Below are 15,853 nucleotides of genomic sequence, written 5' to 3' on the forward strand. Positions count from 1 at the left end.
TCTTTTCTTGGTAGAGCCCCTGTTAGTTTTTCATGCCCAAACTTCATGGAAATGTATTTATATGTATATCTCAGTAAAGCTCTTCAGTCTGTGTCTATATAGAAAACATTTATATTTATGTCTTTGTAAACTCAAAACGATTGGAAATAGTCTGGAGTTCAATTTTAAATGAAATTAATAGATTGTCAGAGTCATAAGGAAACGTTTTGAATGGTATACCCACTGTCATCAGAAATGTTGTGCATTTTGGATACTGCTGGGACCAAGGGAGACCCTATTACTGCTACAGAGCAGCTAGTGATTAACAACGATACTAATTGGTGATCAGGAAACAAGTTTAACATGCTCACATAATAGTTTGCTACTTATATGTAGGCGTTTCTACTGTGTTTTAGTTATGTTTTAAGAAATTGGTTGAGGGTTTTAGATGATGTATTCCACATTGTAATTTTTCCCATCTAAAGTGATGGGAGATGGGCTTGCCATTATATTTTCCCACCCATTTGATTTTCAGGAACGTATTACTGATATTAGGCAGGGATTCCTTTACTAATCTGGACCAGCTATGTTATTAAGTCAGCAATTCTGCTAATGATAATATAGTCTTTAACTAGCAACTCACCTGTATCCCTCACATATTTTAAGTGTTACATATTTGGAAATGTATTTCCAAAATGCTGAAGGCAATGAATGAAACCGTAATTCTTTTTTAAGCATGGAAGTTCAGGAGAAAAATTGAAGTGTATATGTTTCCTTTTACCATCCCAAATTTCTAGTTCCAAAATCACTTTATAAAGTTTAAAACCAAGTATATATTATGTTTTTTACTGGAGTTGAACATTAATCATGCCCAGTATGTCAGATGTTAAAGAAGAGTTTTAAAGGTGATGAAAAATATTGTATTAATCTTATTTTTAAATGTTTACTTTTTATTATAAATTGAGCAGCAGTTTTTTAATATTTTGCAATTATAATGTAGGGGTGATGCAGCACATAAGTTTTAGAGCTAAAAGGATATCTTAAGGATAATTCTAAACAGCCACATATGTAAATATTTCTATTTCATAGTTATATATTCAGAATACTTTAATATATGTAAACTCTTTTGTTTTTGCTAAGGAGATAAAGGAAGGTAAATATAGTATTGAGCTACCTTATATGAAATGCCAAATTATGGTATGAACCAATTACAGTGAAAGCATTCCCTTCACATTATATATGCTTTTCTAGCCTAGGCATCTTTTTATTGCTAAAGTTGGGTTAAATTTTCACCACAGAAATTCAATTATGATTTATACCTGTTATGAAAATATGTGAATACATCCAAATATATTTTAATGTTCTCGGTCCAGATATATTTAAATGTTTTTTATCCCCTAAAGGAGTGCACTTTCTTTCTGCTCCTTCTAGGTCTCCAAGGTTACAGGATCTTGAAGCATGTAGAGCTCAGCATGGTATAAACCCGTATTTCTCAATATGTGCTCCATGTGACCCTTCCTGGAACTGGGCAGAGGTGTTATGCTGCCAACATTGAATAATGGTGGTCTTTTCACAGTTTGTAGGGGAAAAAAACTGATGGAATTTCAGGTTTTTCATTCCAAATTTTTCCTTAAATTCTAGAAAGAGCCACCATTAATTTTCAAGCAAGTATTAGGCAGATAAAATGTATGAATAAGGAAAAAACAGTTATTCAAGGGAAAAAACTTGTAAGCAACTGATAATATCTACTTTTATAACTGTTTTGTTCTTTAGATATTTGTAGTCGTAATCATGATTTTATATTCAATTAAAATAAACTGAACATTCATAGCAATTTAAACTTGCAGAATTTCATCTAAAATGATAGTTTGTATGATAGAATTTAAAATACCAATATTTAACATTGTCCTGCAAACAGCATTTTGACTTCAAGCCCTGCATGACATTCACTATATGAAGAGATTACATTTCGAAGGAGAAGATGCGAACTCTGCGGCTTATTTTCTTTCTCATCTTACGCATTTCAGATGATTTTGCTGGGGCATAGATTCTCTATCCAGTGAATGAGGAAGTAAATTGGATTTTTATCTCTAAAGTTTTCTTAGAAAGAGCTTTACATTTTAGTGACACTTTTTTGTTCTATGTATTTAAAGAGACTGACAAATCCCTAATTTATTCTAATCTCTATTGAATAATAATTTGATGGTATTGAAATGTTTTCTGATACATTGAGTTCTTTCTCAGGAGCGTAAAAGGTGGTTCACCAGCTGCCAAACAAAAGTCATGAAGATTTTTTAGTTAAAATTTTATCTGGCTAGTAGCTCAGTTTAGCCCTGACTAATCTTTTATTAAAATACTCATGCAAATATAGAAGGAAAAATTTTGTAACTGTTCCAAAAGTTAGGAGTGACAGTTTAATGCTAGAATCTGGGGTGAAGTTAGACTGAGAAAAAACTAAGCTTCTACACATAGTACAGTATGTTGATAACTGTAGTTATCAACAGTTATTCCTTTTTACCCCGGGGTTCTATTCTGTAAATGAAGCCGAGTACTTCGCCCCCTTTTTCTCCACTCTCGCACACATATCACCGTCTTTCCTCATTCTGGAAAGCAGCTAGTTAGCAGGTAGAGAAGGGACTGGTGGTGGTGGAGGGTGATGGGGAGGTATAGTCTAGTCCTCACCAGGAAAATAATGTGGGCAGGAATAGAGACAAAAATTGGTGCCGCTAGTAGTCATGAGGAGAATTATAACTTTTTTCTTGTACTCCCGCAGACCACGTGGTAGAAATAAGAGGAAAAAGACATTCCAAGAGAGAAGAATGACACTGAATGAAAGCCCAGAGAAAATAGGCAAATTGATTGAATGCTATGTGCACCCACCTGCCTCTAAGCCGGTGGAGATTTATATTCATACAGTCTTTCTGGAAGACAAATTGTCAATATGTATCAGAAGCTTTAACAAGGTAGATTGATTCCCTTTGCCTTAGAAATTCCACTTTTAGTAATTTATCATCAAAACACAAGCAAATGCGATTTTTGTTTGTTTGTTTGTTTTTTTGAGATGGAGCCTTGCTGTGTCGCCAGGCTGGAGTGCAGTGGCGTGATCTTGGCTCACTGCAACATCTGCCTCCTGGGTTGAAGTGATTCTCCTGCCTCAGCCTCCCGAGTAGTTGGGACTACAGGCCTGCACCACCATGCCCAGCTAATTTTTGTATTTTTAATAGAGACAGCGTTCACCATGTTGGCCAGGATGGTCTCGATCTCTTGACCTCATGATCTGCCTGCCTTGGCCTCTCACAGTGCTGGGATTACAGGCGTTATCCACCATGCCCAGCTAAAATATGGTTTTTAAAAACGGTGTATTTCATGTGAACCTTTTAGTAATATATATTTTATGTGCCCAAAATAGCTCTAGGAGGAAAAACATTTACCTAAGGACCATATGATTATGGGTAATTTAATCTTTTTTCTTCCTGTTGATTACTTATATCTACTTCATTATTCTGTAATGAACAGGTATTACTTGTATAACTCCAAAGTCCAAAGAATCCCAAACTTATATGTCCCTGAATTCTTGAATCTCTCAGGAAAGCTGTAGTTCTTCTAAAAGCAGAAGTGCATTTTACTATTACTATGAAATTGCACTGTGCTTCTTATTTCCAGTATACAATTCACCAAATATTTACTAAGTAAATATGAATAATTAAATATCTATCTATCCAACTATCTATCTATCTATCTATCTATATTATTTCGGAAGATTTAAGGCTAAAGTATAATATAGGAAAATCTCATCTTAAACTTTTTGTTCATTCTGCAATAGCTTAGTAATTTATAGACTTTCCAAGGGGAAAAAATGTTTTGGGGGAAGAAGTTAACCAACCTTTTATTTGGGTTTCTCTCTCATGTTTTCCTGGATGTTGACAGTTCTTTTATTCCCAAAAGAGCTTCATGAAACTAGAACTTCCAGTGTATCAGGAGGTATCCTTTAAACATTAAGGTCTATTTTAGGGTGAAGTTCTACTATATTTTTTAAATTGTTTATTTAAACTCTATAACTTTTAGTGGATTGCACAAATTTATGCCTCGTTTGTTTTGTAATGACTTTATTACAGTTTTAATAATTTAGCAATATTATATGAACATGAAGTTTTATATCCTTCTTTAAATGTTTTGCAAGATGTTTATGTGATATTTTAAGTTTAAACTTTTCAACTCTAATCACATTAACACTGGTTACCATGATTGTATGTAATAATGTTTCCTCTATAGTGGGTTTTTATATTGATAATAAAGTTAATATTTCATATTATCTTAAAATGGCAATTATTAAAAAAGAAGAGCTTTCTCTCTGAGGACTGAGATCTCTTTTTTGTTGCCATTATTGTCAGTTGTTCTGGAATACTAACACTTTGTTAATGGAAGGCAACTGAGTTTTTTTTCAACTGAGTCATTAGACACTTGAACAAGAGCAAAACTTTAGATGTTTCTCCATACCTATAGAGGGGCACTATGATGAAGTAGTTGGAAGTTTGTCTGTGTGAGTCATATTTGGGCATTCTAAAGAAGGAATGAAGCATGTTTTCTTTTTCTCCTAATGACTAGTGATAATTGAGCCTCTTGTGCTTATTGGTAATTTTTTTATTTTTAATTTTTACGAGTACATAGTAGGTATATATATGGGTTATGCGAGATATTTTGATACAGGCGTACACATATAATAATCACATCAGGGTAAATGGGATATCCATCACCTCAAGCATTTATCATTTTTTTTTTTGTGATACAAACATTCCAATTGTACTTCCTCAGTTATTCTAGAATGTATAACAAATTATTGCTGACTGTAGTCACCCTGTTGTGCTATAAAATACCAGATCTTACTTATTATATCGAATGATTTTTTTTTGTACCCATTAACCATTCCCATTCCCGACCACACCCCCACCACTGTCCTTCCCAGACTCTGGTAACCATCATTCTACTCTCTATCTCTCTGAGTTCAATTATTTTAATTTTAGTTCCCACAAATGAGTGAGAACATGTGAAGTTTGTCTCTCTGTGCCTGGCTTATTTCACTTAATATCTTTTTTCCATCTATGTTGTTGTAAGTGACAGGATCTCATTCTTTTTTATGGCTGAATAGTACTCCATTGTGCATATGTACCACGTTTTCTTCATCCATTCATCTTTGATAGATACTTTGGTTGATTCCAAATCTTAGCTGTTGTGAATAGTGCTGCAATAAACACGTGAGTACAGCTGTATCTTTGTTATCCTGATTTCCTTCCTTTTGGGGATATACCTAGCAGTGGGATTGTTGGATCATATGGTAGTTCTATTTTTAGTTTTTTGAGGAACCTCTGTACTGTTCTCCATAGTGGTTGTACTAATTTACATTCCCACCAATAGTGTTTGAGAGTTCCCCTTTCACCATATCCTTGCCAGTGTTTGTCATTGCCTTTCTTTTGGATAAAAGCCATTTTAACTGGGGTGAAATGATATCTTGTTGTAATTATGATTTGCTTTCTCTGATGATCAGTAATGTTGAGCACCTTTTCATATACCTGTTTGCCATTTGTACGTCTTCTTTTGAGAAGCATGTTGTTTCCAAGTAGAGAAAATCACTGTTGCTGCCAACCAGGTAGCCGTGCAATAATTTGTTTACTTGCTGTCAACATTTTCCCCACCACAGTTTATCTCATACAGAATTCTCAAGCCCAGCCAACTTTAAGATTTCATTTTTTAACACAGAATAATTATGTTATATTGGATAAGAAAGGCCGTAGAGAGATAAAAATCTCCTAACCTTGTCCTTCTGTCTTTTCTAGACATAATACATTGATTTTTTTACTCTGATTCTGTCCATTTAATTTTTGTTACATGTTTCTCAACCATGGTCTTTCCTTGTTACTTTCAGGCATAGAACTTCCTAAATGTTTAGTCTCAGAGCAAGAACACTCACGCTTTTCATGTTCTTTGGCACTAGCAGCTGTAACACATTGAATTTCTGGCAGTGGAATTTCTACTCACAGGATATGACCCCTCACACCATGGCCCTGAATGAAAAAAAAGCGTTGCTTCTGAGCATATACACCTCAGCAAGGATACTCAACAACTTGTGTTCTCTGTAGACCTAGCATCTTTAATATCTATGTATGTTGGGAATTATCTGTCAATGTGTCACCTTTAGGTTCTTTATTTTTCTACATCTGTCTTCTCTGGTCATCAATGCTGATTATAACTTAAGCAGCAGTATGCGCACTACATCTTATGCACTCATGATTGGATTTACTAGGGCAGGGGTGTGAATCAGTGAGATGGATCATTGACCTTTGTCTATAGGAGGCTCTTTTAAACCCTACTGTGTATATCTCTGTTTTTTTTTTTTTCCCGATAAACTGTTACCAGTATGATTTTTTTTTGAGACAGGGTCTCTGTTGCCCAGGCTGGATTACAGTGGTGTGATCACAGCTCACTGCAGCCTCTACCTCCTGGGTTCAAGCGATCCTTCCATTGCAGCTTCCTGAGTAGATGGGACTACAGGCATACACCACCATGCCCAGCTAATTTTTGTATTTTTTGTAGAGATGGGGTTTTGCCATGTTGCCCAGGCTACCAGTGTAATTTGTTTTCTCCTTGAACTCATACAAGACCCACTCTTTTAGCCAAAGTTGGTAAGAATTATTAGGCAGATTAAATAAATAAAAAAAAAAAAAAACCCAAAACAAATGTAGTCTGATGGTGAAGTATCACGATAAAGACAATTTGTAAAAACTGTGAAATCATATTAGATCTATCTTAGTATAAAGTTCTAATTTTCTATAAAAAAAAACTTCTTAGAAGTCCTGAGCTCAGCCACTGGAACTGGCCACAAGACCTGATTTGGGAATAGGTAACCTGTTGTATGAATTTAGTTAGTAAAATTGTAGAAATTCAGACGTCATTTGATCACAGGGAAGTGTATTTCTCCCCAGCTATGAACCAGTGTCAACCGTCTGAAATTTATTGATCTGAAGGCTTGTCCTCATTTGTTGCCAGTAGCTCTCCCTCATACAGAACAAATGACTCACATGCGCAAGCTAAGTACAGCACTCCGTAAAGATTTTCTGCCTCTAGAGCTGCTCAGAGTTAGCTCTGAATAGTGGGCACTGATTCTTGCCAACTGGTTTACCCTTATTAACTCTATGTGTAGGGCCCTGTCAGACCACACAAAGATGTAGATATTCTCTCTTTTTCTTTCTTTCTTCTTCTTCTTTTTCTTTTTCTTTCAAAAGACTGCCCTTTTCAGACATTCCATCTGAAATCTGTTAAGAATAACATAAGACTAGTCACAGATTTATTGATTTTTCCTGGGCATTTGACTATGTGAAGTGGAACCAGCTATGACCTAAGCTTAGCGAGCTCCGTAAACACCCTCTCTTTGCTCCAAGGTCTATATAACTTCTGTCTTAGTACACATTCCAAGCAGTCAGTAGGAATGGTCTTGTGATAGATCAGATGATTTTCAGTCAGGATAAGTCAAGTTGTTTTGCTTTTCTTTTTATTTAAAAAAATTATTTTTTCACCCTTTAAAATCTTGATGATCATATTCCGCTTCTCGATGGAATGTGTACCTGACCTTTTGATACACTTTGCAATAGTGCTGATTGTTTGGCTTTCTGAGCAGGTTCTTTATTATCTAGGAATAATATCTTCTGCTATCTAATTATTTTCCCAAAGAACCGTTTAGTGTTTATTGCTCTCATATCAGAATCCTCTATTCTGCCAGACAAGTTGCAGCGTTTAATTTGTTTTTTTTCTAAAACACCTATGAAACAGATAAATTACCCATTTTATTTCGTTTGCTGTAAGTTATTTTCTTAAAACAGGTATCTTATGGGTTACCTATTGGAAACTTTAAAAAATGGCTAATGTAAAATTCATTTTGAAATATTATTGTGGCTTCTTTTTGTGGCAGTCCTGCTCAAAATTTTCTACCCAACTATCTCAGGAAGGAAGAAGCATGAATATTTATCTGCTAAAGCCCTTGGGGTGGGCACCTAACTTCAAAGACATTTCTAATTTTTTAAGCTGGTATTATCAAATTCATGTGACATTAGCACCCAGTGTATAATAAAGCTGTGGTTATTTTAACATAAAATGCTTTAAATTATGTAGCATCAAGTAGTAAACTAGAGGATATGAGATTTACTGTATTTTTTCTTTGTCATTATGCCTCTTTTCACATGGTGCATGTACTCTTGGGTATCCGTCTTCCAACTTGAGAAGTATAAATCAGTTTTTCAGTTGCTTAAATGACTCTCTGTTTGATTCCAGAAGTGTTTTCAGAGGAAAATTTTGATATTCCCTCAGCTCACCTTCAAGAGGGCTGTGAAATAAAAACTTTGGGGAGTTGCCTGGATTGGATTCCTTAGCAAGCTGACCTGCTACCCATTTGATTGTTAGAATGTGCATTTCTTTTAATTAGAAATAGAGAATTTCTGCACTTCAGGTTCTAGCTAGACAATATGTTATCTGAATCAAATACTTACTAAATGCCCATGAGTTAGACACCATGCTGACAGGCACTAAGAATAAACAGCTAGTTCTATATCTGATGTGATACTATTATTTTGAATTGCTATATGCTTCATTAGTGTTTTTGGATGACATTTAGTAAGATATAGACAGGGCAGATTTATTTCTGTGAGAAGATTGCAAAATATAACAGTTACCATTCTTGAAGTAATGAGAGAAAAATTTTTTAGTGCTTTTTAAAATAAGGCTTATATGATGGTGTATTTCCTGCTACATCTCTGCCGTCAATTTCAACCAAACTGGTAGAAGTTTTGATTGAGAAGTAGCTGTAAGTTGACTTTCAGTGTTTTTACAGCTTAGCCTTTTCCTTAGAAGTCACTTCTAGAACCAGATTCACCTGATTTAACAAAATGTGTTTGAGGTTGAATCATTACAGGTTTTATTCTGTCTGAATATTTTTTCTTTTCTTTTATTTGGTAGTATTTCATATAACTAGAGCTCCTGTTTAGGCAGTTGATTCCACAGTTTTGACTCTCAGGAAAGTAGCCCAGTTGTAATGTGGGTGCTACAGCCTCAGCTTCTTAAGTTTGATTTGGAGCATCCTTTCAACCTTCTTTCTCCAGCTCTTAATAATTACCTGCTCCACTTCTTTAATGACTATTTAGTTGTAAGGTAAATAGGAATCTTATCTTAAGATGAATTCATCTCAAAGTGATTTGGAGCCGAAAAGCAGACCCTGACATTTCTGGCTGTGGATTTGGTTTCCCCCAACTCACTCTCTTGTCTCTTTTTTTTCTTGTGAGACAGTCTCACCCTGTTTGCCCAGGTCTGATAACAGCTCACTGAAGTCTTGACTTCCCTGGGCTCAGTGATTCTCCCACTTTAGCCCCCCAAGTATCTGGGACTACAAGGGTACACCATCATGCCCAGTTAATTTTTGTATAGTTTTTTTTTTTTTTTTTTTGGCGGGGGGGGAGTAGATACCAGGTTTGCTATGTTGCCCGGGCTGATCTTTGCCCGCCTCGGCTGTCCAGAGTGCTGGGATTATAGGCATGAGCCACCGTGCCTGGCTGGGTTCCCCTAACTCTCAAGGGGTGCTGAGTTCACTGATTATGGGAATGCCAGAATAGAATTCTGGGAATGGATTTGTGTTTTTCCTTCTTATCAGACTGATTTTAATAATATAACAGATTTAGTTTTTAGTTTTCTTTGATTCTTTGTCCAACTGATTTAAAACTTAAATATATTTATGCTTTAATCACTCATAAACTTGGACCTCAAGTTAAAAATTTAATATCCTTAGTTCCTTAGAATTTTGTAAGCATTTTTGAATGAGAAGTACAGTTTTGTTTAGTTTTTCCTTAAAATAGGAAAATCATTAAGTTGTTTAAAAATAGTGGCACCAGACTGAACTAAACAGGAGCACCGGAAAGTTCCGCTTTAGAAACTGCTGGAGAAGTGAATCCCTAGGGTGGTCCCTGGATGTGATGGTCCAGTCTGTAAGGTCATCTTGGAAATAGATTTAGTTCTAAGTTTAGGACCAGAAAAGACTACTTCCTTCCTCCAGGCTTTTCACATTTATCGCTAAAGCTGTATTGAGTGAGGGCAGATATATTTTTCAATTCCACAACTGCTGGCGCACCACAACTTGTAAGGATCTGTAATCTTAGTGCTCATATAATGCCTTACAAATATTAACTTTTCAGTAAATATTTGTTGGGGGAGAATGAGTAGATGAATTTGCATTGTAAGAACTCTAAACTGAGCTCTGGGTTATAAATAATACTATTTATATAAGTGGAAATAAGTTTTTTATTTATTCATAGATTATAACCAGAAAACTACACTTAAAAATAAGTTCCTGAAGTGAAAGTAAAAATTAATATTTTCTTCTCATGAAGTAAGTGTGGTGATATTTTACCCATTTACAAGTTATTCAAATATTTAGAGATGCTCACTCCAGTAAATAACTACATCCGTGGAGGGTGTCTTAGTCAGTCTGGGCTCCTTTAACAAAGTATCATAGATTGGTGGCTTGTAAACAACAGAAATGTATTCTCAGAGTTCTGGAGGCTGGGAAGTCCAAGATCAAGGCGTTGGCAAATAGGCAGTCTGGTGAGGGCCTTCTTTCTGTTCATAAATGGTGAAAGAAAGCCATGCTTTCTCCCGGCTCCCCACATGTTGGTTTATTTTATTCCATTCATGTGTACTTCACCCTCAATACCAAATTACCTCCCAAAGGTCTCCTAATACCATCACTATGAGGGGTAGGATTTCAATTCATGAATTTTGAGGGAACACAAATATTCAGTGTAGAGAAAACACCTGAAGTCCAAAAATTTATATTAAGAAAAAGTCAGGCTGGGTGCAGTGGCTCATGCCTGTAATCCCAGTTTGTGGGAGGCCAATGTGGGAAGATTGCTTGAGGCCATGAGTTCTCAACCATCCTGGGAACACACTGAGACCCCATCTCTACAAAAAAAACAAAAAACAAAACAAAACAAAACGAAGGGCCAGGCATGGTGGCTCACGCCTGTAATCCTAGTACTTTGGGAAGCCTAGGCGGGCAGATCACCTGAGGTCAGAAGTTTAAGACCAGCCTGGCCAACATGGTGAAACCTGTCTCTACTACAAATACAAAATTAGCCAGGCATGGTGGTGGGTACCTGTAATCCCAGCTATTTGGGTGGCTGAGGCAGTAGAATCACTTGAGCCCAGGAAGTGGAGGTTGCAGTGAGCTGAGATCACGCCACTGCACTCTGGCCTGGGTGACAAGAGCGAGACTCCATCTTAAAAAAAAAAAAAAAAAAGCCAGGCGTGGTGGTGCATACCTGTAGTCCCACCTACATGGAAGACTGAGGCAAGAGAATTGCTTGAGCCCAGGAGTTCAAGGCTACAGTGAGCTTTGATCATGGCACTACACTCCAGCATGGGCAACAGCGGGAGACCTTGCCTCTTAAGAAAAAGAAAAAGTCATACAAGTATAATTCACACTTGGATCTCTATAGCCATTTGGTTAATATTCCAGTTGTGTATTAGACATTTAGTAAACATGTTCTGTATTCTTGTAGAGAAAAATGTGTGAGGAGGAATGGAATCTATGATACCTATTTAAGGAATGAACCTTATCATTTCCTCTCTAACTGTGGGGCTTAGAGCCCTAAAACCGTATGTAAAGATAAGTTTGTGGCTGAGAAACTTAAAATTTTAAGGGGAAACTAGGCTGGGGGACCTTAAATTGAATGTATGTGACAGTTTTTGCCTTTGCTAAAAGAAAACAATCTATGTGACATTTTACATATCTTAATTAGTAATACTGGAAACTGTCCTGCTCAACTTCATTTACCATCCATTTTTTGCTAGAGACTCTCAGTGCTCACTCTTAAATGCTTGTAAATCTGTGCTGCTTTGTGAAGATGAGAGATGTATGAAGTAGTATTTTTCTGAACCTTCCCCTCTATTTAAACATTCCGTGTCTGTGCTTTTCGGATTCAGAGTTGACCTTATGGGTCTTGCCTATAAGGTCCTATATTTCATAGTGAAATATGATTAGAAGGCTGATTAGGATGATTAAGAGAATGACAGGGTATTTACCTATGTTTGCCTCCTATCTGTTTATCAGTTCCCCTTCACTCTATTCAGGTTTCTGCAGCTATGGGTCCTCCCATCATTATTTCATGACAAGACCTTTACCCACGTCTCTGACTGTCTTGCCCTCTGAGGATGCCTGGGTGTATTTGCTTTCTTCCATCTCCCTTTATCTTTCTTAATAATTCACTGCAACCATTTCTGCCATCAGCTGTACTTCCCTTTTCTGTTTCTGACCTCTTTTCTCTTCTTATGAATTTTCCAAATAAGAGTAGCTCATGATTTGTAAAAAGTAGAACTGAAATTCATATTGAAATTCAGACAGAGAAGGTATACAGAAATATATTCACATATAGTTGGATTTAATGTAAGGGATGTCAAGGTAGGGAAGTGATTACTATATAGATGTTTTCTATTATATTTGTGATTGAAAAGTAAATTTTATATGATGGTCATAGCTTGTCTTAAAAAGTTTGGTATGTGATAATATCAGTACAGTAAAAGGCTATTTCACATTTTAAAACTAAATCTTTATTAAATAATTATTTCACAAGTTAGTAATGTAATTATTGATATTCTTCTTCAGGGATTAGAGTTCCTATGCTTCCTAAACGGACTTTTAAGGAAAGATAAGACTATATTCAGTGCAGTTTTAATGTTACATATTATATCTTATTTTTTAAATTGATATTTTATGAAGGAGTCTATGGAATATAATAGGAAAATTCTGGTTTGGTAGGCAGGAAACCTGGCTTTCAAGTAATAGCTTTTATATAAAATTCAGGCATTCTTTTTCTCTAATACTTGAAGTAGCTATTTTCATTTTCATTTCATTTTCTGTATTTTTCCTGATACTTTAAAACATTTTTTTATTTTCAAATGAACAGCCCTCAAAGATGAAAATAAAGAGCAAAAGTTTCTTAATGTCTTAAATACTTTTGTATGTATTAAGTGACTTTCTTTAAATTGAATCTTACTTTTCTAGTGACATCTGTTAGGATTTCTGAAATGTGTTCCTGTGAGTAAAATTTGACAAGCCGCCCTACCTGACTGTCAGTGGCCTGGTTATTTATTTAGTTATTTATTTTGGTTTGCCTTTTGTAAAAAATGCTTAGAGACAAGTCAACTAGTTTTTTTGTTGATGTCTCCAATGCTGTTGTCGTGTAAACTTATAATGTGTTTCTTGAAGCCATGTGAGCAGCCTTAGCATAATTTCAGGAGAATGCCATCAGCTAGTCTTCTAGTTAGTACTACACTGAATTTACTGCCTGCTTTTTAGAATTTCCTTGCCAAACCTTCGCAGAATGACTCGTCATATAATTGAATACAGCTGTAGTTTATTTTATTTGCCAAAAATAATTACTAGTGCCCACTAAAATGGTGATTAAAATCCACTTGATGTTTGTACTTTTTTTGCTAAGATTTTGAAAATGTGCTTAAAATGAGGCTTCTATAATAAAACTAATGTAGTTTCCTGAATTATGAAGTTCATGTTCTCATTGAAGGTTGCAGTTTAAACTGATCTTTTATCAAAATTTAGACTAAAGAAGAGATTTTCCGTCTAATTTATTTACCTATAGAATTTTTAACTTTTTAGTATGAAGTACCATTTTGCGAGTGCTCTAATTTTTATTTGTTAAATAAAAAGAAAACTAAATTTTATTCATTGTGTGGATATAGCAAGTACACATAATTTTATAAACATCTTTTTGTAACCTATATTGAATCCCAGAGGTCCTGACTCAGGTTTCAAAAAAGCTCAAAATACAGGCACTTACAGCACAGGTGCTAACAACAATTTGTCCTAATCAGTTCAGGGCCAAGGTTCAGTTCCTTCTTCTTTGGCCAATAGGATGTTTTAGTTATGAAATGTAGACATCTCAGCACTTTGGGAGGCCGAGACTGGCAGATCGTTTGAACCCAGGGGTTTGAGATCAGCCTGGGCAACATGGCAAAACCCCGTTTCTACAAATAATACGAAAATTAGCCAGGTAATGTGGTGGTGTGCCCCTGTAGTCCCAGCTATTTGGGAGGCTGAGGTGGGAGGACTACTTGAGCCTGGGAGGTTGAGGTTACAGTGAGCCATGACTGTGTCACTGCAGTGAAGCCGGGGCGACAGATAACCTGTTTCTTAACAAAGAAAAGAAAGAAGGAAGGAAGGGAAGGAGGGAAGGAAGGAAGGAAAGAAAAGAAAAGAAATAAACATAGACATACCTTAGAGCAACAGTTCTCAAGGAGATACTTTCATGAGATCCCAGACATCTTCCTTTTCCAACTATCTGTGTGTGAGGCTGCGTTTTCTTTAATGCATTTCAACTAAACACATCACAATAGCCTGAATGCAGAAGAGAAAGGCCAACTGTTTTCTGTTGAGCTAGAAATTAAGGATATTTGTAAAAATATAAAGCTACTCTTTTTACTACCTTTTTTTTTATTTGGAAAATATAGTCATTTTTCATAGAAACATTTATGTAAATATGTAAAACAGTTAAAATAAATTAATAAATATATTTAACATTTCTTTTGAAGTTTTGATTTCTAATATGAAAAATATTAACAGATATAACTGACATAAGAGCCCTTTGGGTCCTCAGTAATTTTTGAGAGCATAAAGAGGTCTTGGAGATCATAGAGTTTAACAATTGCTGCCTTAAAGAATTGCTTCTGGGCCAGGCGCAGTAGCTCATGCCTGTAATCCCAGCACTTTGGGAGGCCAAGCTGGGCGGATCACAAAGTCAGGAGTTCAAGACCAGCCTGGATAATATGGTGAAACCCTTTCTCTACTAAAAAAACAAAAAAAAAAAAAAAAAATTAGCTGGGCGTGGTGGTGCACGTCTGTAGTGCCAGCTACTCAGGAGGCTGAGGCAGGAGAATCACTTGAACCCAGGGGGCGGAGGTTGCAGTGAGCTGAGATCACACCACTGTACTCCAGCCTGGGTGACACAGCGAGACTCCATCTCAAAAAAAAAAAAAAAAGAATTGCTTCTGTACTTAAATGCCCTTCACTTACAGATTGTCTTTAATCACAAAAGGGTCTTCAATTGAAAAAAAATGATGTGTTTTATTTGGGTAAAGTAAAAGAGGCCTAGAAGATGGGCAGATTCTAAACAGTGTTCATCATCTGAATGAAAGAAGATTCTGGATAAACTCAGCATGCAGTTACAGATACTGAAGAGGAAGGGCGCTGACTGCGAACCATGGTGCTTCTTGGCATTTGTAACACAGGACTACTGACATCATTCTTTCTGACATTGTTATTATTCTGAATTGAAGGGAGCTCCTGTTCTCACTTGTTGTAAACCAGTCTTTGTTTTTGAACTTTTTATGCAATGATGAGAAGAGATCTCAACTTAGAAATCTTGTTGAGCTGCGTGAAATAGGAAGTGGCATATAAACTTACAAGATGATTATAATGAAGTACGTATAGTTGATGCACTGTGATTTAGTTTTGTCATTAAGATATTGTTTTGGAAAAATATCTGACTTATAAAATAGAATCTTAAAAATGTTTAATCATAATAATCACCTACATTATTAGGGTGCTTTCGAGTTTAAAAAGTCATTTTATATGTTCTAAAGAATGTAAGCACAATAAAATAACTATGTAGTTTTAAGTTAATATAATTGGTTTGGGTCACTGCTCTCTGTACAGCCTGTACCCAGTGTTTATATTCAGTGTGTTATTATAAAATGCTTAATACATATTGTATGTAATCATCTAGCTCTAAGTACTATGCTTATCTAATCCATTATTTTGATAATCGTA

The 15,853-nt window shown here is 35.7% G+C and overlaps 1 protein-coding gene and 1 long non-coding RNA gene across 3 annotated transcripts in view; both read left to right on the forward strand.

Moving 5' to 3' along the window:
- The window catches only part of UMAD1 (UBAP1-MVB12-associated (UMA) domain containing 1), a 559,686-nt gene that overhangs the window by 375,283 nt on the left and 168,550 nt on the right, over positions 1-15,853 (forward strand). The gene's annotated exons all lie outside the window — the stretch shown is intronic.
- The window catches only part of LOC126949976 (uncharacterized), a 61,598-nt gene that overhangs the window by 9,933 nt on the left and 35,812 nt on the right, over positions 1-15,853 (forward strand). Inside the window, exon 2 of one of the 2 annotated variants that reach the window (XR_007724016.1) lies at positions 1,411-15,504. This is a non-coding gene — a long non-coding RNA (uncharacterized LOC126949976). Of the gene's footprint in view, positions 1-106; positions 15,505-15,853 lie in introns of those variants that run through there. The other variant, XR_007724015.1, reaches the window with a different exon arrangement.

This window comes from Macaca thibetana, chromosome 3 (assembly GCF_024542745.1).
Source record: "Macaca thibetana thibetana isolate TM-01 chromosome 3, ASM2454274v1, whole genome shotgun sequence".
Classification (NCBI taxonomy): domain Eukaryota; kingdom Metazoa; phylum Chordata; class Mammalia; order Primates; family Cercopithecidae; genus Macaca; species Macaca thibetana.